Below are 25,557 nucleotides of genomic sequence, written 5' to 3' on the forward strand. Positions count from 1 at the left end.
ATTAATCATTCATAAAAAGTTGTCTGTTTCTTTGTTATCATTGGCCAATAATATAGGCAAGCAAGATATTTAAATATTGTCCCAATATTAGATGGCTTTGATCATGAGAAAGCAAAACTCCCAAATTTGTTAATGACAGATTTCTGTAACGATTTCAAAAGGAAGAAAGGGAAGTGTGCAGAGATGACCATGATCATGTCATTGTGAAAAAATATTGTAAATAAGATAACAGTGAAGTATAATTTCCTATCTCCTGTAAGATATTCAAACTGAATATCTAATTCTATAATAGTGATGTATTTCCATATAGTTAACCTCAGTTCCCCCTTTGCACTTCTTATTTATGTTAGTATGTGCATTTTTTAAATTTTTCTTTTCTTTTCTTTTTTTTTGATTTTTTTGTTTTTTTGGGCCACACCCGCTGATTCTCAGAGGTTACTCTTGGCTCTGCACTCAGAAATCACTCCTGACTCAGGGGACCATATGGGTTGCTGCGGATTGAACCAAAGTCCATCCTGTATCAGCCGCTTGCAAGGCAAATGCCCTACCGCTGTGCTATTGCTCAGGCCCAATTATGTATGTTTTATTTATAATGAAGCTAACACGATTTTGGTTCATCTTCACTTCTCCCTTTCCTCACCTTTAAAACTCAGTTACCTTTGATTAAACTGTTACAGCCCAGTTAGGTCCCAGAGATTTATGATTATCTTCAAGTGTTTGATTCTGAAACGTCTTCCTTCTGATTCTGTTTCAGTATTCTATTTTTTAAAACAGTAACACAGTTTTCTCATCCTATTTAACAGCAAACTGTTCAAAATAATTCCAAGGATATCCTGCCAGTAACAGGTTTTTAATAAGAGAAAAAAGCCAAAGGATACCTATTCTAGGTCGTTTCTAAGTATGACCCTTTCCAGGGTCAGTAGAAAGGAGAGTGGAAAAGGAGCAGGAAGTCACATTCAGTGATTATCCTGTCAGTACTTGGGGGAGCATTTGTATGCTAAGGACCCAAGTGGGGTTGGCCACATGAATGGCAAGCACTTCATCAAAGATACTATCTCTAGGCCACTTGCCAGTTCCATATAAAAAGAGGTTTAGACGGGGCCGGGTAGGTGGCGCTGGAGGTAAGGTGTCTGCCTTGCAAGCGCTAGCCAAGGAAGGACCGCGGTTCGATCCCCCGGCGTCCCATATGGTCCCCCCCAAGCCAGGGGCGATTTCTGAGCACATAGCCAGGAGTAACCCCTGAGCGTCAACCGGGTGTGGCCCAAAAACCAAAAAAAAAAAAAAAAAAAAAGAGGTTTAGGCTTGGGACAAGAGTGGTGGCGCAAGTGGTAGGGGGTCTGCCTTGTACGGACTAATTTAGGACAGGCCGCTGTTGGATTCCCCGGCGTCCCATTTGGTCCCCCAAGCTAGGAGAGATTTCTGAACGCATAGCCAGGAGTAACACCTATGTGTCACCAGGTGTGGCCCAAAAACCAAAAAAAAAAAAAAAATAGAGGTTTAAAATATTTTTTTTGGGGGGGGGGCACACCCAGCTGTGCTCAGGGTTTACTCCTGGCTGTCTGCTCAGAAATAGCTCCTGGCAGGCACGGGGGACCATATGGGACACCGGAATTCGAACCAACCACCTTTGGTCCTGGATCGGCTGCTTGCAAGGCAAATATTGCTGTACTATCTCCCCGGCTTGGTTTAAAATATTTCAATCATACTCAGAAATTGATCCATCAACTAATTCCAATGTATCTACTGTTACTTCTTGATTCTCATCATTTTAAATGCATGTGATAACATTTATTATTGTCAATTTTATTTGATGGAAGGTAGAAGTAATGCATAAATCTTCCTGACACAACTCCAGTCCATTTCTCCAGGAAATTGTCTCCCATATCACAGTGTCGAGTTATGTTTCCCTCAATCTTTTTATCTTATTCCCTCATTCTAAAGCTACCTTAGGCACCAAAATAAAGCACAGGGAATGTTCAAACACGGTATCTGAGACTTTGATTTAGTAAATCTGGAAATAGTCCAGAGATTTTTCATTTCTACCAAGTCCCTAAGGAATGTTTATGCTGATAATCTAGGGATTATACTTTGCAAATCATGATGATAAGTTTAGTTAAATATTCAAGGAGTAAGATAATTCAATTGGGCATTCTCTGATGGCAAAATATTTTATCTTATTTGACCTTTTATGTATTTTTTATATCAGAATACATTGCTTGATGCTCAGTAAGCAATCAATGCTGAATTTGGAAGTAGGCAAAAATGTAATTTTATTTCATTGTACCAGTCATTGGTAATAATTGAGCCATTTTAAATTTAAATAAGATGGAGAGTAAATTTCATAATTATGGTTGCCACTGCATACACAAACATAGCTGAATAGATAATATAAATAAAAACTCTTATATAAAATAGGTGGGACCTTCAAAAATAGGAGAGAAAGAGAGATGGAGAGAGAGAGAGGGATAAAGAGGGGGTTGTGTGGTGGCACTAGAGGTTAGGCATCTGTCTTGGAAGTGTTAGCCTAAAACAGAATGCAGTTCAATACCTTCCCCCGTGGTTTGATCCGCTGGCATCCCATATGGTCCCCCAAGCTAGGGGCAATTTTTTAGTGCATAGCCAGGATGCTTTTCTTTTACTTCTTGTGTTTCTGATTTATGAGCTTCTATGTACCCTTATATATTTAGTTTCTCATTATTCCCACATTCAAAAGGCACATCATAGAGTCCCAAGGATTTTATCTGCATGGTACCTACATGAGTAAAAATTATCCAAGTCTTTGAGATATTCTTTCCTAGTATACATGCTTCCATGTCTCCCATTACTAAATTATTTTATCAATACCTCTTAGTAGTGTACAGGACTACCCCAATGTGTAAATATTTTCACATTTGAAAATGTGAATAATGCTAATACTGATTAACCAAATTAGCTATTAGCTTACTTGAATAACTAATTTAAATCACTTTATCTTTAATTTCCTAGTTTCTATTTGTAGATTAAAAACTACACATAGTTATTTTAGACAGACCATATTGACATATATATGTAAATGCTTAATATATTTTCTATATGTTTTATATACATATATCTTTATGAATGTGTAGTGATTAATTCATTGCTTAGTTTTTCTTAAGTAATTAGTAAGTGGCATGTCTCTAGAATTACAGAAAAATATTGAAAGTATCTTCCTCTCTCGTTACTTACTATATTAACACACAGTTTATACTGACTAGTTTCTGTGGTATGGAAAGGTAGCAGGAGGAAGAGAAATCTATATAGAGAGAACAAGAAGACACATAATGGGATTTTTAAACATGATTTTCTGTGGTATGTGGAATGTCCTTATTTATTAAAAGTGGTTTATGAATAGACAATATGTTCTTGAATTTTCAAAACTTTGGTTTTCATTGGAATGGGTAAACCTTTAAATTAAATGTGGTTGTCTTAACATAAACATCTAATACTTTCTTCATCTCCCATAGCTGTTCTGCATGGTACATTGCCAAGTCACTTGAGGTTTGTTAAAATAGAGGTCAGTTCTTGAATATTGATTAACATATCATATATGTTTATTTTCCATCTGGAGCTATCTGCACCTAAAAATACTGAGGGATACTGATTTGGAAAATGTCTTAAATTATAGAAAATATAAGAGAACAATGCCAAGAATGCATTAAAAAAACAGAAACAAACAAAAAGGTCCATTCAGTTAAGTTTATTTCTTTTATCTTCCGCAATTCATTGTAAAAAGGTAAGATGGAATTTGACAAGATCAAGCTACATATTTCCTAAGCCAATTTTGTGAACTACACACACACACACACACACACACACACACACACACACACTGACACTCACACACAAACACACACATACACAAATATCCAGGAGTAACTATTGAGTCTAACTAAAATATCCTGAAGATTACATTTGACATATTGTGTATCAGAAGGAGAGTCAGGTTTTGTTTTGTTTTCTAATTTGGGAACCATATCTTTCAGTGTTCAAGGGCCATTCCTGGCTCAGCTTTGGAGTCACGTCTGGCAGAGTTCTGAGAAATATGCATTTCCAAGGTTAGAACCCAAGCCTCCCACAACAAAAGTTGTGCATAGTCCATTGAATCTCTCTGAATTCAAAAGGAGATTCAAAATGTATTCTTCCATAAAGTTTATGTAAAAATTATCTAATGGTATACAAACTGCTTATGTTCTGAAATAAGATGCTCATGATTTGTACAACAACAAGATCAATGAACTTTGAGCACCAGAAATGATTTTCATGATGCTAATATGTAACTAATTTTGATACTACAGCTTGAGAGTATATAAACTGTAATGATTTTTTCTCTCACCTATCCTAAAACAGTAAAAATAAAATATATAAATAAAAATGCAGGTAATATTTTTATCAATAAATTTATGTTTTCATTTTACTTTTAAAATGTTGATATCTGGGGCCAGAGTGGTAGCACAGTGGTAGGGCATTTGCCTTGCACACAGATGACCCATGACAGATCCTGGTTTTATCTTCTGCATTCCATATGGTCTTCTGAGCCAGGAGTGATTTCTGAGCAGAATCCCGACCGCCACTGGGTGTGGCCCAAAACCAAATAAAAATAAAAAGAAATAAAATATTGATATATTCTGTGAAGTAAAATTCAAGTAATTTATTTCTAGAATTATTTATAGAAAAATCATTGAGAAAATATTTACAAGAAGCTATGGAATTTACATACAAAGCAAAAAATAAAACTTAAATTTAAAATATTTTTCCATAAGTGTGCTGTGAATTTTTAAATATGACATTTCTGATTCAGTATTAGTCATGCCAGTCATATTTTATTTTTAATGAGTAAATTGTAAAATTTTTTCAAATTCTGTATAGTATAAAACTTAAAGGGAATAGCAATTGAGGAGAGAAAATATATTGTAAAGAAAATTGGAATAAGCAAATCTTTATACAAAAGTGTATTTAATTTTTTTCTTTATAAGGTAGAAAAGTTTATTGTAAAATAGAGAGAAAGAAGAAACTTTGCATGGGGGAGGAATTTAGCATAGACTAAGTTAATATTGCTATTTTATATAGGAAAACTAAATCTTTGTGAAGGCTCTTGCATTCCTTATCAATTGATAAGACCATTACAAAAATACAAGGATTCTACAGAGTGGTCTGGCATATCATTGCCCTTTGGGTTTGTCATTTGTCCGGAGCATTGACTAAACTCTGAGGCAAATGAATACTATGGCCTTGGGGAACTGCAGAAATGTTTAAAAGTATGACTGCTGATAGCAGTTGGCAATGGAAAACTGAGGCCTCCTTTTTCATTCCCCTTACTAAGACTAAAAGATGAAACTTTGACTGTAATCAAGGAATGAAGTGTTAAATCCATTAGGTTAATTCTTCTGACTTTGGGAGTATTACACAGGGCCCAGGCTGTCAAAGTATCTTCAGAAAAAGGATATCTAGTGGTCTGGTGCCTTGACACAGTCAATATCATGCCTCAGTTGCTTGCATCTTTTATTCCACTTTCATTACCATTACTAGTAAGAAAATCTCAAGACTAGAGAAAAAAAAACCTGACAAGGTTATTTGGCCAAGCAGATTCTGTCAGTTTTTATAGGCTGAAGTCTGCCAAAGCAACAAGAAGGACAGGACTCAAGTGAGTTTGTGACCAGATTATTGTTTTAACTTTTGTCTCTTTCCTGAGACTTTTTGCTAAAAAATAACTTTTCTATCCTCCCAAGAATAGAAAAAGGCTTTTTACTCCTCCAGTTATAATCATATTAATTTATTTTATTCTTTTAGACTGACAACTCTGAAACTCAATGAATCAATGTGTGGCTCCATTATAACTTAGATAGCATGATATTTTTCATCCCCTATTCTGGCAGTATTTACCATCCTTTTGTTAATGTAAAGAAGTTAGACAAAACTGCCTGACCTTCACCCATTTTCCATTTAAAAAATTGTCCTCATGGCAATGAGTTCTTGCAACATAATAAAACCCAGAGATAAATTTGAAGAAGTTACTCTTGTCATTAGCCCTAAGGCTAACAGGACACACTTTTTGATACTAGAACTAAGGCTTGATAAGAGAAGGTCCATCAGGAACAAAGATCATGAAAGGAAGGTCAAAGAGATCAATTTATCCCAACCCTAATCCCCTGGCAACCACAAAAGGACAATTATCTCTTAGAAAGACCTTTATGTGGCAGGTTGGGAGAAACCCTATAGAAACCAACTTAGAACAAAGGAAACACACACTTGTGCATCTTGGCTCATGAACGTGGTCCCTGCTTGTACACATCTCCCACAGCACCCGTCTTGAAATGTATGTATGTATGTATGTATGTATGTATGTATGTATGTATGTATGTATATATATATATATATATATATATATATTGTTTTTTGTTTTTTGGGCCACACTGGCAGTGCTCAGGGGTCACTCCTGGCTGTCTGCTCAGAAATAGCTCCTGGCAGGCACGGAGGACCATATGGGACACTGAGATTTGAACCAACCACCTTTGGTCCTGGATGGGCTGCTTGCAAGGCAAATGCCGCTGTGCTATCACTCCGGGCCCGAAATGTATATTTTTATATCTTTCTACTTTCATACGGGCTGTTACCAGGGCTCTCCACCTTTGGAGCAGCCCGTGTTTTCTCTTGACTATGGTACTCAATTTTATTCTTATCTTCTCTACCCCCTTTCTCAGTACCTTCCAATAAAAACTGATTTTAATTTAAATTTAAAAAATGATATTTAGATTTAGTGAGAATGGATTGAGAAAGTTGAATCTCAAACTCATTCTGCCTAGAACCCAAGTGGGTTCTTTCTCACATTCAACCTCTTGTGAAGTTAAATAGAAATATAATCCTTATGTTTCTGATTTAATTTCAACTAATTCAGCAGAACCAATGTTCTGCAAGCACTTTTTGATGTCAGAAAACATGTTGTGTGTTGTCTGTACAAAGCCATTTTTGTTGAAGCAGGAAGTTCCATATTAGCCTAAAGAATTAAACATTTGATGATATTTTAAAAGCATGATTTAAACCTTCAAGTCACATTAGCCTAAAAGTTGTCTGCATATGATTGTTTTCTTTCTTGTTTTATCTGGGGAAGCTATACCCAGTGGTACTCAGTGATTATTGCTGGCTATGTGCTCCTAAAAGTGCCAGAGATTGAACCAGGGTAGAGCTACAATAAAGAAAAGCAACTTAATTCCTACACTATGTCTCAGGCCCTTTTTTAACTAAAGATTTTACTTTACATTAACATTTTAACTAATTAACTTCCAAAACATTATTATATTAAACACTTTATATTTTGCAACATGAATATTTGGAGGAATAAGCTAAATAATGATTTTTAAATATTTTTTTATTTCAGTGGGTCAAATATTTTAGAAATCTTAGTTTTATTCACTGTGTCCTCTGGTTTTAATCAAATAATGCTTTTCAAATGTATACGTGCTCTGAGTTGTGGTATAATTATTGTTTATTTTTTTACTCTCATCATCATTTTCACATATTTCATTTTAAAGAATAATAGTATGTGCTTTCTAATACATGTCTGTAACATGGTTTCATTATTCTCTGCGATGATATGTCTCCCTGCGGTCATTTCTGAGCACTTCAGACATTCAACACACCATCTCAGAGGCTCCCACATGCCCTCTCTCTTTGTCATCAAAGTAGTCTTTGATATTTGAGAACTGCAGTGTTTAGAAAAAATTCTGGGAAAATGATCAATATTTGAAGGGAGCCCCACTATGGTTTCTTTTAATTTTTTTCCATCTCCTTAAAAGAATATTATTTGAGATGTTATCTTGTTTCACTTGACTTTATTTTTAGTGTATTCCATGTACATTTAACTTTATTATATCTCATAAGTTTAGTAAATGCCTAATTAAGATGAATAATCAAAATGTAAAGATACGCCATTCTAAATTATGGTGCTCTTTCATATTAATTTGTATAAGTTCATTTATTCTTATATATTGAAATTCTTATTAACTTTAAAACCTTGGAAACATACTCATTGATAGAAATTAAACTTGGCATTTAGTAGAATTAAGATACTGATTACTTAACTTCTTCACAGTTTGTCTGAGTATTTCATTTATTCATATATGTAAGAAACTCACACCTGAGCCCCGAGAGATAGCACAGCGGCGTTTGCCTTGCAAGCAGCAGATCCAGGACCAAAGGTGGTTGGTTTGAATCCCGGTGTCCCACATGGTCCCCCGTGCCTGCCAGGAGCTATTTCTGAGCAGACAGCCAGGAGTAACCTCTGAGCACCGCTGGGTGTGGCCCAAAAACCAAAAAAAAAAAAAAAAAACTCTCAACAATGCTTGTCTTTTAATTAAATGATATGAGCATTATCTACAACTACTATTACTTGAATTTCTATAGAAATGTAATCATTATAATTTCTATATATAATATATAACTAATATATATTATATATTAACTAATATTATTTGAGTATTAGGCACTGCAATGGCCAAAATATTTTATTAACTAGAATAATCAAAATTAATCTAGGTAGGAAAGTGAGAACATGATCATATTTTATATATTTACATTAAAATATTGGCACTTTTAAAAATATCAGTAACTAAGTAGTAATGTAAATCATTTTGTGAGTATAATAAAGGCATACATATTGCTAGTTTGTGAGCAAGTGTGATTTGACAAGAAAATTTACTTTCTTCTTTAGTTACAATATTTTAGTTGTGGTTTGTGAACTTATTGGAAAGAATACATAAATTTAGCAGTTTAATAATTGTTGCTTTCCTTTAGTTAACCCTCTGAATAGTATAACTCTTTGTTTTGTTTTTGTTTTTTGTTTGTTTTGGGGCCATACCCAGTGATGCTCAGGGGTTACTCCTGGCTATGTGTTCAGAAATCACTTCTGGCTTGGGGGATCATATGGGACGCTGCGGGATTGAACAGTGGTCCGTCCTAGGCTAGCCACACCTTATCGCTTGTGCCACTGTTCCGGTTCCATAACTCTTTCGTTTTTTAGCATTAGTAATTTTTTATTTATTTTATAGATGATTTAAACCCCGTTATTTACAAAGCTGCATTAAGTTTTTGTCTGAAGCTTTACTAAGCTAAGCTATCTGTTGCTAGTTGTGCCTTCTGTATTATTTTTATTTATTAATCTCAGTTGACTTCTGTGCTGCTTTCCCATCTAATTTGTTGTGCTCCTACTAGACTGTCAGTCTTGTGGATTTAGGAGTTGTCACCAACCCTGAATACTCTTTTGAACTCCAGGAATTCTGGGATCTGTAAACTGTGCCAATGAGTTTACATTGCAGCAACTGTGGGACGCAGATGTGGCTGCTGGGGCTTCTGGGAGGTGGGAAGTGTGGTGGGAGGCAGGCTGCCTGCCTCACTTGGAGAAGAATCCAGAGTTTTATAACCTGCAAGTTAGTGTACCTGAGATTCTTGTCAGATGTCACTGCAGAGATCATTTGTGAAGAGGTGAGTTAGGACCATTAGTTTGGCATTATTTGTGGAGTGCGCATGAAGCTCTTGGAATTTCAGCAAGACAGGGACCCCAGAATTTTGAGCTGGAAAAAACAGTGAACATGTGATATCAGCAGCTTGGCTTGCATCTCTGAATAACTCTGAATCACTATGCCCGAACATTACTTAACTTCACATTAATTCTATTATTATTGTTTCTATTTTATGTATAAAGAAATTGAATATAGAAAGACTAGACTTCATTATAATTACTGAACTTTTTTTTGGGGGGGGTCACCCGTTTGATGCTCAGGGGTTACTTCTGGCTAAGTGTTCAGAAATTGCCCCTCGCTTGGGGGGACCATATGGGACGTCGGGGGTTCGAACAGCGGTCCTTCCTTGTGGCTAGCACTTGCACGGCAGACACCTTACCTCTAGCGCCACCTCTAGGCCCCTAATTACTGAACTTTCAATTTTGAGAACACAAGTATAGAATTCAGGGTATTTATGATGTACATATGAAAGTTATATATATATATATATATATATATATATATATTTGTATATATGAATTTGAGAATGGATTCTTATTATCTTGAGACATACAAAATATCCAAATTTTAAAATTTACACTACTCTTTTTGTAACTCACTCACCAAGGAAGATATCCTTGATAAATTTCTTATGGTAGTCATATAAAAATCAAAATGCCTGTGAAATAATATTTTGGTTTTTATTTTTTTTACCATATCGGTGGATCTCAGAGGTTTCTCTTGACTCTGTGTTCAGAAATCACCCCTAGTAGGCTGAAGGGACCATATGAGATGCTTGGGATCAAACCCCGATTGTCCCTGTGCAAAGCAACCCCCCTATGCACTATGATATGACTCTGGCCTCTCTGAAATAATTTTAAAATAGTTTTCAAGGAAATTCATATGACAAAGTTGAATTTTTATTATAAGACATCTACTGTTCTAGCTATACAGCACTAGAAATAACAAAAAGCGCATTGGAAAATATTCAGTACTTCAGAGTTTATTTTTTAGTGCCAGTGCACCTTCAATGACAAGTAATTGTTAAGTATCAGTGGAAATAAGAGTAGACCTTAGAAAATGAACTAGAATTGCTAGGTCAAAAAATTAGTATGGTTATGCTGGCAGATATGGCAGTGATTTCCATAATTATTAAGTGACCTAGGTCTGCAATATTGTCAGTTAACACACAAAACTTGCTTTCTATTACATTCCTTTGGTAAGATACTAAAGGAATTTATACATCTCTTATAATGTAGAAAATGTCTGAACATCTTTTGGATGCAACTTGTTAACTTTTAATCATTTAAAATTTTTTAGTCTTAGGCTCCTAACTGAAAAAATATAGATTCATTTTATTAAGCATGCTTTGAAAATACAAAATTAAGTTTGGACTCATTCCTAAAGTGTCAAGAAGATCAATGGAAGGGTAGTACTCTATGGATATCAAGTTAAATTATGTGTTTCTTTTTCTTAGAAACAAATTTTCCAACTGAAGCATGGTTCTGTACTTTAGATAATGTGTTTTTGTCTTAAAAATATGAATTCAGGGGCTAGAGTGATGGTGCAAGCAGTAGGGCCTTTGCCTTGCAGCTCTAACCTAGGATGGACCACGGTTCGATTCCCCGGCATCCTATATGGTCCCCGAGCCAGGAGCAATTTCTGTAAGCATAACCAGGAGTAACCCCTGAGTGTCACTGGGCGTGGCCCCAAAACCAACATATGTGTGTGTGTGAATTCAGTTGGAAAAGATGAGCAGCGGCACTGAGTATGATAATTAAAAATCATATATTTTGGTACTTTGTTTTGCTGGTATATAAAGCCAAATATTTTAAGTCAAAACATGCTTACAATAAATTATGTGATTTATGTTATAAATTTACAGCCATCTCAAGATGATAATTTATTAATATAAATGTATATAATTATAGTTAAAATAGTTTCTATTAAATTCAAAATTAATCCATACATCTGTCGAACATACATTTGCCATGTTACACCACATATTCATGACAAAAACCACTAGAGGAAAATCACGTCATTTCAAAACATGCATTCAATGGTTTTAATATATAGTTATTGTCTATAATTGATAGAATGAGTCAAAATTTAATGAAGAGATTTTAGTTGGATAATCGCTTAGAATATGATCAACAAGGAGCTGGAAAGATATTACAGTGGGTAAGGAGTTTGCCTTCTATATGACTGACCCTGGTTCAATCAATCTCCAGAATCCCAGATGACTACTCGAGCCCTCAGGAATAATCCTTGAATGCAAGAGCCAATAGTAAACCCTGAGAACTACTGGGTATAGCCCAGAAACAAACAAAAAAGCTGATCATGCATAATCTCAGTGCCAATCCTATGTAATGACAAAATATAAAAAGGATGCTTTTTTGCAATAACTAAGTTATTTTTAATACTATGTTTTTAAGATGTTTATTAAGGAAAAACTAGTTAATTATATTTTGAAATATAGTTTTAAATATATTCAAGTTATTAATAATACTCCACAAAATTATCACCAATGTAACAATATTACTTCACTCAAAATCACTGGATTCTCTCTCTCCCCTCTACCCCTGCTGGTTTTCTTATCCATTTTCTTTTAGTAACCTCAGATATGTATTCTGTGTTTTTCCATTGGTTTTGAGTTGCTTTTCTATATTATACAAATGAAAAGAGCAAACCAGTATCTATTTTTCTCCCTTTTATGTCAGTTGGCATAAGCTTTTCCAGTTTCACCTTTGTTGTTTAATAATAAAAGATTTCATCTATTTATGGCAGAATGGTATTACATTTATGTATATATGAACATTTTCTTGTAGTTGAGCACATCGGCTGTTTTATATATAATCTATTCATTATATAGGTCTGTAAGGAAAATAACTATGCATGTCATTTTGCAATGATATATAAATACAGCCAACAGGGTAGAATTAAAAATTTCTATGGAATATCTAATTTATATACATACATATATGTATGTATGTATATATATATATATTTATATATTTATATATTGTAGAAATTTCCACACCAGCTGGACCAATTTACATTCCCAGCAACAGTGGTTGAGGTTTCCTTGTGTTCCACACCACAACCCATACTGATAGCTAGTCTTTATGCTGTGGGTTCTAATTGACCATATTAACTTTGAATAAGCATGAATAAAAAACATTCATGCAAAAAAATCATGATGATAACTTAGTACTATTGACTTCTTTTTAGTTTGGGGACCATTCCAGAAAGTGTTCATAAGTTTTTTAAGGTAGTACTAGAGACTGTGCTGCTAATGTTTGAATTGAGGTCAGTTGCGTACAAGAACTGTTCTGCCTCTCCATTCCCAATAACTTATTGTATTATCAAAATTGATGCACTTTTTGTGACACTTCAGCATTACATACTAGGATCCACATTTTAGTAGATGATGTATATGATTTTAGTATATGATGTGTCTTGTAGCTAAGACAAAGAAAAATATCACAATATTATAATTAAAAGTCAGAGGCATCTAGTAGTGAAAGGACCTCATTGATTGAATTTCCTAAAATACACATGTGAAAATGTCACAAATAGAAGAAATATAGGAGAAAATCCAATATCTGAGGAAATTTAACATAAATGAGGAACAAAGTAAACAAAAGGAGACATAACCATTTTAAAAAATAATATCAAACCTGGAGAAGTTACATATCAGTAAAATGATTTCATATGAAAAGAGTTGGAATTTCATAAAATTATATTTCAGTTTTACTCTAAAGTAGTCAAATATTGAGTCAAATTAAGTAATTTGGCTGTCAAAAGTTTTTAAAGCATGTGTTTACCATTATAACAAAACCATGTTCATTATGTTCATTTGTTACTTATCAAAATTCTATATTAAATAATTATTTGGCATACATAATGTATGTATAGATGACTTTTGGAAGATTTATATGCAAAAGGATAAAAGCATTCACTTAACCTGAAATATCAAACTTATGTTTTGTCAATCTGTATTTTAAGGTTTTTTTGTTTGTTTGTTTTTGGGCCACACCCGTTTGACGCTCAGCAGTTACTCCTGGCTATGCGCTCAGAAATCACCCCTGGCTTTGGGGACCATATGGGACACTGGGGGATCGAACTGAGGTCCATCCGCTTGCAAGGCAGACACCTAACCTGTAGCGCCACCTTCCCGGCCCCTATATTTTAAGTTTTTTCCCTACAGAACAGCACCCTCTTTTTGCCAAAAATTGCTAAGCCTAATTTTGAACTGAAATGCTTGACCCACGGTGCTGCAGAGCACGTTTCAAATTTTGATATGCAAGCAAAGGGGGTTTATTATTAAATTTTGTGAAATAAAGATCTTTGGTTTCAGTACATATTATATAATCAACCATAGTGCCTTTGCAATGAGCATGTACTAACTCTTTCTGTATTTTCATAAAATAAACATTTCAAAAACTGCTAATCTTTTGCCCCATGTCCTGCAGATGTTACACATTAACTAATGTGACTTTTCAAGCATCTTTTATATGTGACACATTCAGGACTAAACGCTTACGAGAGTCTTGAATCTAAGAGCCACAATTATAGGCTAGTGTGCATTCTCCATCTTTATTTGTGGTGAAGTTTTAATGTGGTCATGGTAAATAGTCACATGATTTACAATCAGATGGATTAACCACTGACTTATGCCTCACATAAGCATTATAAATTCTTATGCATACCTTCCAGATGCAGGGAAAATGCAGAGATATTTTCATAATGGATTATTCAGACCATTTTGAGTGAGGAGAAACCAATCCAAAGCAAAAACAGCTTTTACATATGGCATCTATAGTTGTAACTTTATTTTGCAGAAAATATTTGGATGAGGCAAAAAATGTCTTAAAAAAAAAAAAGGAAACCCCAACAAACTATTTATAGCTATAGCTTGAACTGTCAAATTTAGAGTAAACCTTTTGGCTCTAACCACATTTGCTACATAATTCTTCTGGCTAATTGCAGGCTACTCCTGCTTTGCATGAAAACATCTGCACTGCGACACACCCTGTAATTTTATGGGAAGGGATCACTCATGATTTTGTTGATAGTCTATCATGGCTAAATCCTTTGGGTGGAAACTGGAGGATTGCATTGTTTCTCTCTAAGTGACAAAAAGCAAAACTTTTAAAGAATTTAAATAGTGCAGAATAGACCACATGAATAATCAGTGATAACATTTATTTCTTATTCTTAACAGACATTAAATTCAATGTAAAAGAGAAAGAGAAAAATAGAAGGCTCTCTGCACCACCTGACTTATTCCCTCTAGCATGTTTGAAATGAGTCATAACTGCCACCACCCTAGTACAGGCTCTTATCTCCTGTTGACAATTCCTTGCAAATGTTTCCTAACAGTGTCCACTTCCCTATTCTTCAGTCTCTTTTGAATATTTAGCCAGAGGCACAATCATTCCTGTGACCTTTTTAATCACCTCATGTATCTTTTCAAAATATTCACTAATTCCTGTTGTTTACAGATCCGAGATCAGATCTTTCACAAGCATTTTTTCTAAAGCATTAAATTGTCTTTCCAAGCATTGAATGCTGTCTCCAAATTATTCTTCCATCTGTGTGCCTTCCTGTGAAAAATAACAGTATTGCATTTGGAAAGTCCATGGTCTCCTGAATTCAGACCCCATAGGGCTGTGATCCAGTCACTCATCAGCTACATCTAGAGAACAGTGGTTTAAAACTCAGCTTCAGGGTTGCTCTGAAAGCCATGTTCTACATTGAAGATGTATCTCTCTTGCTTGTCTGTTTCTTTGCTCTAATATTTATACTCTGGAGCAGCCCATGTTCTCTGTTGAACACATATTTCCTCCTTTTCTCTCCTTTCACATCTTTTTGAGTTTCATTCAATACAATCTGCTTTGCATCGTTGAGAAAAATTTCCCCAAAACTCAATTTTAGTTTATCATCACCTATACTAAGGTTTTAGGCTTGGGAGAAAATTTAACACACCAGTGATGCATCTGAAACATAATATATACCACATATAAAGTAGTCAAAAATCAATAGCTATTTTATTACTGTTGTTGTTTATTAGTGGTGTTTATGGCTTCTCTAAGTGGTACCTAGGGCTTATTCCTGACAGTGATTTGGGGGCAACTTGATAACAGATAACAAATCAGGTTGGCCACATTCACAAGTGCCTTAATTCTAGTTATAGATCTCTGGTCTACTATTGTTTTTTATTTGAAGGCACAAACTACATGTCCTCTGACTGAATAGTTCAGAATTGTATTACTTGACAAGCTATATTTTATTGTTTTAATCTCAATTGATTATATTTCCTAGAGTTGCAATAGTGTTAAAGTTTATGGTATTTATATGCAAATTTACTACACCCAAGTATTACCAAAGAACCCACAAACCTTCACTGTTGACCATGTCCTCTCCATCTTAATAGTTATATTTTAGACCTATATGATATTTAATAACTTTCCTAATACCTAGTTCATGAAGACATATAATTAATGCCCTATATCCCTATGAACCTTATCAGTACTCTCCAAGACTTGTGTTGATTCTGAACTACTGGCCTTATTTTGGAATAATAACTTTGTAGAAGTAATTAATTAAAATCCAGAGATTAACTCTACTCATATTTGCACTCATATATCTAATGATATTGATTAAGTGGGGTTTTCTAACAAAGGACAGAAACAGAGAAGACTCTGATAAGAGAGAAAAGGAATGCAACTGTAGCCAAGAACACCACAACATCAGAAGCAAGAAGACTAATAGTTTTTCTTATTTACCAGTTTCTCACAGAAAAAGCTATCCTGTCCACACCAATTTCACACTTAAAGGTCTTTAGAATTATATACAAATAAATTCCTGTTGTTTTAAACCACCAGATTATGTAATTTGTCAGAAACATTCTATCCTTTTAATCATGCCTCAGTTCAGCTCCCACCAATGTGAGAGCTGTTACTGTTTAAAGCATTCCCACCTGCCATGGACACTCTTTATCTTCCCTGACATGGAAACACCAAACCTATTTATTTGCTTCCAGTGGTGCAGACTTACCTTTCGCCTTTTCATATTCATATGTGGCTTCATGGTAGGGCTATAAAATATAAGAATAAAACTGAATCTCTTACCATATTTTCAATACATATCACCTCTAAAATGTATATTATTTAATTTATTATTGCATAAATATTTTCATATTATGTGAATATTATTGCATTTATTTTAAAATAAAATCTACCATCAACACTTTTCTACCTAGTGGACACAGTGATATCACAACAGATACAGATCTTGCCTTGCACACAGTTAACCAGACTTTGATTCTAGTGATCCCTGAGCTAGGAGTAAGCCCTGAGCACCCCTTGATGTGAACCAAACAACAGTCTCCCAGATCAATTTACAATATTTAACAAATTTGCTAGGGTTTTTCTTTTGTTAGTTCTGTTTTGTTTTTTATTTGTTTGTTTATTTTTGCTTTTGGGGCCACACCCGGTGATGCTCTGGGGTTACTTCTGGCTATGCTCTCAGAAATCTCTCCTGTCTTGGGGATCATATGGGACTCCAAAGGATCGAACCACGAGGTCCATCCTAGGTTAGCCGCATGCAAGGTAAATGCCCTACCACTTGCACCACTACTCCAGCCCCAAATTTACTAGTTTTCTAATTATATGTTTAAATTATAGAGAATGTAGGATTCGAGACCAGAAAGTGGGACCTCCATGGTTCACTGAGAGCATGTTGTTTTTGAAACTTGGGACAGGGTGGGTAGACCAATAAAGGTGTGTGTGTGTGTGTGTGTGTGTGTGTGTGTGTGTGTGTGTGTGTGTGTGTGTGTGTGTGTGTGATGTACAGATATTCTGCATCCTGTGCTTTTGGACTATGCTCATTCTTACTCATTCTATGTTATATTTTCAATGGCTTTAGTAATCAGGTCTATGTGCTAATGTCTGGATTGGCATGAAGAGTCTCAAGTTGTATATAAATAAAGGTAAGTACCATGCCCAGGTTATGAGCCTTTAAAGACCACGCTGGCAATCGCACCCAATGATTTTCTACACAGAAACCACCTGGGGAAGATGTAAAGATGAGCATGGCACTATGGGCCCTTTCATGGCCAATAATAAGTTCCCCCACCATGCCCACCCAACCCAAGATCCACACCAGATTTGTTTTGTTGCTTTTTCTCGTGTCACTGAAATGACCTAGCATAAATATTCAGCTAAAATGCATAAATATTAGCTAAAATGCTAGTGAAGAAAAAAAAAAAGCCCTATTCATATAAAAAATAAAAAAGGTCTGGTATGAAGATTGCAGCAGCTGCTTGATGGCTCAAACTGCTCAGGCTTCTGTGTCTCTGAGGTCACTACTAGGAAATGAGCTTTGGCTCTCTAGTTCAGTGAAGAGGTACTTTGGCCACCAGTGGGTGTGACTGGGATTTGGGGGTATTGCCTTTAAGAGGAATATGTTTAAGTCTAGTTTCAGGATGGAGCAAGGAAGATTTCAAAAGTGGCTCTATTTCTCAGTTTTTCTTGTTTTGTGTGCTTATTCTATCTGAATCCCTGCCCTATCTGCCTAGGCATTGGATTCTGCAAGGCAGGGAAATAGTTTTCTGTTCTGGTAAGCCAAGGCTATTCACATTGTATGGAGCTAGTAAATTTGCCAAAAATGCGTCACCACCATTGTCAAGTGAAAAACTCACATCACTGTAGAGTGAAAAACCCTGATTAGAGTGGTAGTAAATAAAATGTATAAAGCATGGGTACCCGAAAGATAGTACAATTGACAGGGAACTTGATTTGCACACAATTGACTTGGTTTAAATCCCAAATTCCCTTTAGTCCCCAAAGCCTTCCCAGGAATAATTCCTGAGTACAGAGACAGGAGTAAGCCCTGAACACGGTAGAGTGGGACTCCATTTTAAAACAATATATAATTATATAGTTATAAAAGACATGCATCTAAATCTATTTTATTGCTATCCATCATATTATCTAAAACCTGTAGCAAAATATTAAATAATTAAATATTATAATAAATAATTAAATTATATACAATTAAAACTTAAAGCCTATGTAGTTTGCAGTTTAGCCATCATGTAACTATTCTTTAAAATTTGTTATGTTTTTTGGTTTTGTTTTTGGCCCACACCCAAAACTCAGGGATTATTCCTGGCTATGCACTCAGAAATCATTCTCTAGTTTGGGGGACCATATGGGAAGCTGGGAATGAATAGTGGTCTGTCCTTTGTCAGCAGCATGCAAGCAAGCACCCTACTAGAAACTCTTTAAAATTTGATAGTTGTATATATAGGGTTTAGATAAGGTGATCACTATTTCTAATGTAAAATTTTTATACATTAGATGAAAATATTTTTAGTGATTTTAACTGATCTGTTTTAGGAACTATAGCTAAGGTAAATGGGTTAATGCCCTTAAGCTTTAGTTAATTTTGATGTTTTGCAGCCAAATTACTGTCACTTTTGTTTGATTGTTTGTTTGTTTGTTAGTTTTGGGGCCACACCTGGTGACACTTAGGGGTTATTCCTGGCTCTGCACTCAGAAGTCGCTTCTGACTAGGGGACCATATGGGATGCCGGGGATCGAACCAGCATCCAACACGGGTCATCCACATGCAAGACAAATGCCCTACCACTGTGCTATCGCTCCAGGCTCTGAAATTGCTGTCACTTTTTATTTTTTTGCTTGTTTGTTTTGCTTTAGTTTTGGGGCCACATCCAGTGATGCTCAGGGGTTACTCCTGGCTATGCGCTCAGAAATTGCTCCTGGCTTGGGGGATGATAATTTGGTTTGTCCTAAGCTAGTGTGAGCAAAGCAGATGCCTTATTGCTGGTGCCGCTGCTCCAGCCCCATGCTGTCACTCAAATTTGTGGATATTCTGAGAAGTGACCTACAGATACTGGATCAGTCATGTTCACATTTTGGTCTAGAGCAGTGAGTTGAAAAGCTGTATTTTGGGATATCTAGTTGTAAAGAACTAAGATTAAAGATAAGACATCTGGAACCTCACAGTAGAGAGATTAATCTTGCTGAAAAACTGAAGATCTAGAAATGAAGAGCTAGAAATGAAGAGAAAGAGTAGATGGTAAAAATTCAAAACAAAGCACAGAGGGGAAATTGTTTAAGAACCAGGGAATAGAACAAATCTGAAATAAAGTGGATTTATAAAGATAATACTTAAAAATATAGTAATTGAAGTAGTTGAAAACCATCAGAGTAATATTAATAAAAACTTCCAAATAAAGCATATATTTAAACAGAGTGTGTGGAGGGGTTAATACTAATAAGACAGGCGAATATATTCATATAGTATAAAATTAAAGTTTATAAAAATAGTGAATAGGTATATGTTTCACATAGAATAAAACATATTGAAAATAAATTTATTTAAATACCTACTTGTGGGAGGATCTGTCTATCCATATGTTTATAGGAGAAGCAGAAACATAAGATGAAAACAATAAAAATAAATAATATCATGAAATATTTTACAAAAGTATAAGTTGAGATTTATATCAAACTAGATTCAGTCAAATTTTAGCATAATTTTTAATCTCAAAAAATCAGGAAATCAGCAAATTTAAAGAGATATTATAACATTCTTTACCTTATTATGTGCATTTTGATCTATTTTATGTTTATTTTACTGATAATTATAGGCTACGTTTGTTTTATTAATTTCTCTTTGTTATTAATTTATTATGTCTTTTTTACTGAAGTTCCTTATTTGACATATTTAAATCTGCTTGTATTTCTTTTGTTCAGTATCTCTCAAAGATACTGTAAGGTTTCATTTGATGCAAATTCTGTGTTCTGTCTTCTGTCATTATTTTCTATTCCCAAACTTTAATATTGACCACTACTGATAAAGATTTGCAAAGGTATTTGAAGAGGTTGAACTCGCTTCCACTTCATCACTTCCTTTAAACAAGTGAGCTGCTCACAATCTTTTCTTTTAACACGCTTGTGGAAACATTCACATTCATTGCTCAGTAATCCCCATACTTCTTATAAGGACTTGTCTATTTCATGTTCAGGAAGTGTACACTTAATGTTGGCACTTGATATCAAACACAGACACGAGTGCCATCATTTTACTAGGCAGGTAGCAGAATTTGCACAAGTTTAGATAGTTTCAGTGAAAGTGGATGCTTCAAAAATGAACACATATTCCACAGTAAATAAACAAGAAATAACTCCTCAGTGATTTTTGTATTCAGAGGATGTTTTTCTAAGAGTTTGGTAATTGGGGAGTAAGTTTTATCCTCTAACTAGTTTATGCTCAGAATATGTAATTTAAAATTATTTCCTTGAAGTACTAAGCAAATAACTATTTTTTGCTGACTCTAAGCTATTAATTTAAAACAAATATTTACAAAAGTTAGTTTAATTTCAAAGCAAACTTAATAGTTTGATTGAGAAGATCTCCTAAGTGACTGCTGACAATAGAAAAAGAAGTAGTGCAAAGTTGGATGTAGCCTCATAGGCAAATGGGCATTTGAGGGAAAGAAAATGTTAAGTAGCAAATATTATATCCAAGTTAGGTATCATGGAAAATTATAATTCCAATGTATGCTAGAAACTGGAAAAACTATATTTCCTAAATATTATCACTTAAGTTTTACATAAATCTTAAACAAGTTTTGGAAAAGAGAAATCAGTGTATGATGTTTGGAAAGCAAACGCGAACATACTGGGGTCCAGAGAAATAGGACAGCAGGTAAGGGGCCTGTTCTCTATGCAGCTGACTCACGTTTGATCTCTAGCATCCCATGTGGTCCCCTGTGTTGCAAGTCAGCCCCTGAAGAGGTTGACTGATGAAGGGATGGAGGATGAGGTCTTTCCCCTCCAGCTCAGAGCATGCATCTGCCACCCTGTTCAGTCGGAGGTTCTGAGGTGAAGTGGAGGGTAAACAGCTCGAAGATAGTCAGGCTTGTGGAAATATTAGCTTTATTCGGTGGACAAGACTGAAGTCCAAAGACTCAGCATCAGTTCCACCCAAAAGCCCCTCGCCTTCCACGGACCCTTGTTTTTATCCCCCAGAATCAGGTACCACCCAATGATGGGATCAGATACCACCCAATGGTGGAAGCAGAATCAGGCACCACCCTAGGATGGGGGCAGAATGCCAGGTCACACCCTAGGGTAGAGCACAATCACCGATCAAGGTAGTGTCAGTAACATAATAATCCCATAAAATGTTTACATACACAACAATTCCCCCATTTGTTTTTAGTAAACAAACAATATTGTCTACAATCATTAAAGGAAAAACTAGTCAATAATAAAAGAGCAGCTGTTTGCATAAGTGCATCACAGGAAAATGTAAAGAAAAACTTCTAACCTAAACATAGGGTGTCTAAAACTAGAAACATGTATCAAGGAATCAATTACAAGCTCCTGAGAAGATAAATCTAAGACATACATAGATCCTTCGAAGAGACGCCAGAAAGGTTGTGTAGCAGGCGAGAAGCACCTTTTCTTTATTTGTTGTTGTTGTTGGTGGTGGTGGTGGTTTTTGGTATTAGGTTTTTGGGTCACACCTGGCAGCGCTCAGGAGTTACTCCTGGCTCCACGCTCAGAAATCATTCCTGGCAGATACCGGGATTCAAACCAATGACTTTCTGCATGAAAGGCAAACGCCTTATCTTCATGCTATCTCTCTGGACCCATTTTCATTCAAGTCCAGTTAGACCAGAAAGCCCATCTTTGAGGGCATTGAATTAGGCCCTTATTTTGGAGGAAGAAGCATATACCCCCTGCACAGTGGGGGCCACTGAAATGATGATCAATAGGCTTCTGAATTTAATCCAAGTTCTTAATCCAGGCTGAAGTCCATATGATGTCTGAAATTGATGTACCAATACGGTTGGTTATTTGTAGATGGGAGCTTAAGTCACAAATCAAAACAAAATGTTTAAGGCAGAGACCCTCCCTGTGTAAATAAACAACTTGAGGATCCATCCTAAATGGATGGAACCTCCTATAAACCTAGTATTTTGCCTATGATGCGCCCATGCAAAAAACCCTGAGAACAGACAAAAATATCATTTAGGAAATTATAGACAACAATATCTAACTCATTAACCTAAAGTCAAGAAAGCAAAACCCTAATGTAATACATCAGTTCCTAAGATTAAAAATTAAAATAGAAAAACATTAATTACAATAGTCAAAAGAAGTGTAGTACCAAATATAAATTCAAAGGATTACAATTATAAGAAAAATACAAAAGGTGAAATTTCTACAGAGTCCAGTACCAATCTGTAAAGATGAGGGGTCTGGAACTCTGAAAAGACTGGCAAAAGGCACTTGATGGGTCTGGAAAAGCGGGTTGAAGCCTGGTACAGAAGATAACATCAGGCTGAATGAAGAAGGAAGGCCAGTACAGTCATCCATGTGTTGGGGCATCCCCAAGCCTTACATCATTACCATCATGAGTTGGTTGGGCTTCTACATTTCCTTTGGGATCGGTGCAATCTTGGGGTAATCATTGTAGAAATGGTCAACAATAGCACTGTGTATGTGGATGGAAAACCAGAAATTTAGATAGCACAGTTTAACTGGGATCCAGAGACTGTGCTCCAACTGTCATGGATTTCTTCCTCAGGCCGAGATCAGGAGATTTGTAGTTGTGGGTGAAGGAGATGAGTTGCACATGTGAAGGGAATCCTGAAAATTAAATTTTAAGGACTAGGAAGAGAGAAGGAAGGATATGGAAGACTAAATTGGGGAAGATAAAGTTAGGAAAAAGGGAACTATATACAAAATATGCAAAACAGGCAAACACTGAATAAGACATACACATACAGACTTCACAAAAAATATGGCCATAACACTCACTCATATCAAAAAATATTTGTTGGAAAGGATCCAAAATAGAGCAAAAGAAAAAGAATTAAGCTGAATCAACTAAAAGCACGCATCTGCCACACTGTTCAGCAGGCGGTTCTGAGGTGAAGCAGCGAGTAAACACCTCGCAGACAGTCAGGCTTGTGGAAATATTAGCTTTATTTGGTGGATAAGACTGAAGTCCAAAGCCTCAGCATCAGTTCCACCCAAAAGCCCTCGCTTTCCACAGACCCTTGTTTTTATCCCCCAGAATCAGGTACCACCCAATGGTGGGATCAGATACCACCCAATGGTGGAAGCAGAATCAGGTACCACCCTAGGTGGGGGCAGAATGCCAGGTCACACCTTAGGGTAGGGCACAATCACCGATCAGGGTAGGGTCAGTAACATAATAATCCCATAAAATGTTTACATACACAACACCCTGAGCTCACCAGCAGTGATTACTGATTGCAGAGAAAGGAGTAAGCAAGAAGCAATGCAGGGTATGGCTCAGAAAAAGGTGAATATATTAAAATGAAAACTGTACTTCAGTTGCTTTTGTAATGTTTAGTTGCACCTATAGTCAAAAGCATTTGATTTTCCCAGGGTAGTTCTAGCACAGTACCAAGTGCTTAGCTCCATGGGCATTCAGAAATTCCCTGTTATGTTTGTTTATTTTTATGTCAGTTTGAAGTTTATGTCAGGTTGAAGGTTCATGGGATTTTAGCCAAAACAGATTTCAAATAGTGGCATCTTATTCCTGATTATAGGCAATGTTTTGGACAAAAAGCTAGAAATTGTAATAGATTCATCATTGAACGAAAGCAGCAGCCTTCTGCCTGAGCAGTTCTAACTTGTTCTTAGTTATTCTTAGACTCATAGTTTCTTCATACCTCTCATCAGATAATTTGGTAATGCTATTAATTGATTTTTTTTTTGCTTAAACTAGTCAAAGTTCAACTAACCCCTCATTAATATGAAGACTTTCTAATTTCCTATACATAAGTATATGTATTTTAATGCACATGGTCTTTATAATTCACCTCATATCTAATCAGGTTCATGTATATTGAATTATATAATAGATATTTTTGAAAAGTAAATTAATACGCTGGAAGACCAACTTGCTCTCTCAAATATAACACAAAATACTCGGATATAGGAGCTATGAGAAAAAAGCTAAATCATAAAAACATAAATATATATTTTATACCATTTGAATAGGATCCTAGAAATATGACTGAGAAATTTAAAAATAAATAACTAACATTTAACATTCCAAAATTAGATACTTAAAATTAGACATAAAGTCATTCAACACAGGTCCTTTTCATTTCTTAATTATTTGTACGTGTTATACTATAAAAGATTGCATGCCAGAGTGAAGATTAAGCCAGTGATGTCAGATCCAGGATGAGTTCTTGATCGAGCCAGAGAGAAATAGTTTAGGGTGGGGCCAGAAAGTGGAGGACGAGCATGCACAGAATAAAACCTCTGGGAGGGACTTTGGGGAGATAACTTGTTTATTACAAAAAGGAAGGAATAAACTGCTTCGCAACTAACATGGAAAGCAGAATTTACCAGCATGCGGGAGAGTTGAACAAAGAGAAGTGAAGTTCCTTACTGGTCAGGTGAATGTGTCTGCAGATGTGACCTACGTGAATGTGACTGGGGAATGCGACCTACATGACAGGATGTGGACTTGTGACACAACAGATGTTTGCTCTAACAGGCACACATGTCCTTCCCACTTGATCAGGGTGAGAGCTGCCTTGCCCTACAGGGTGCCTCCTTTCAGAAGCTTCTTTAGGCTGGCATGAGAATATGCCCTGCTAGATTGGCAATCTCCATGGGGTCCAAGTCTTTCTTTGAAGGGCCCCGCTACATCTTCACATCTCTACCTCTTTTACTATTCTGGGGAAGTTGAAAACAATCAGGAGTTGTGATATTTCTGAACAGTAAACTGATGCACCATAACACGGGTCATTTCCCTTAAGCAGGTCTTGGTGAAGCTCATGAGGCAGGGAGTAATAAAGAAGAGGAAGCAAATCACAATTATTTGTGAAAAAATAGAGTAAGCCCAGTGGGTAACTCATTCAGGAGCAATGATGGAGGCCATACTTGGTAAAAAAAAAAAAATCTATAAGCTCATTTAGAATCTATTGCTCCCTGCTTCATGAGCTTCA

The 25,557-nt window shown here is 35.7% G+C and overlaps 1 protein-coding gene across 2 annotated transcripts in view; it reads left to right on the forward strand.

Moving 5' to 3' along the window:
• The window catches only part of CFAP299 (cilia and flagella associated protein 299), a 569,122-nt gene that overhangs the window by 428,497 nt on the left and 115,068 nt on the right, over window positions 1-25,557 (forward strand). The gene's annotated exons all lie outside the window — the stretch shown is intronic.

The sequence above is a fragment of the Suncus etruscus genome, chromosome 16 (assembly GCF_024139225.1).
Source record: "Suncus etruscus isolate mSunEtr1 chromosome 16, mSunEtr1.pri.cur, whole genome shotgun sequence".
NCBI classification, from domain to species: Eukaryota; Metazoa; Chordata; class Mammalia; order Eulipotyphla; family Soricidae; genus Suncus; species Suncus etruscus.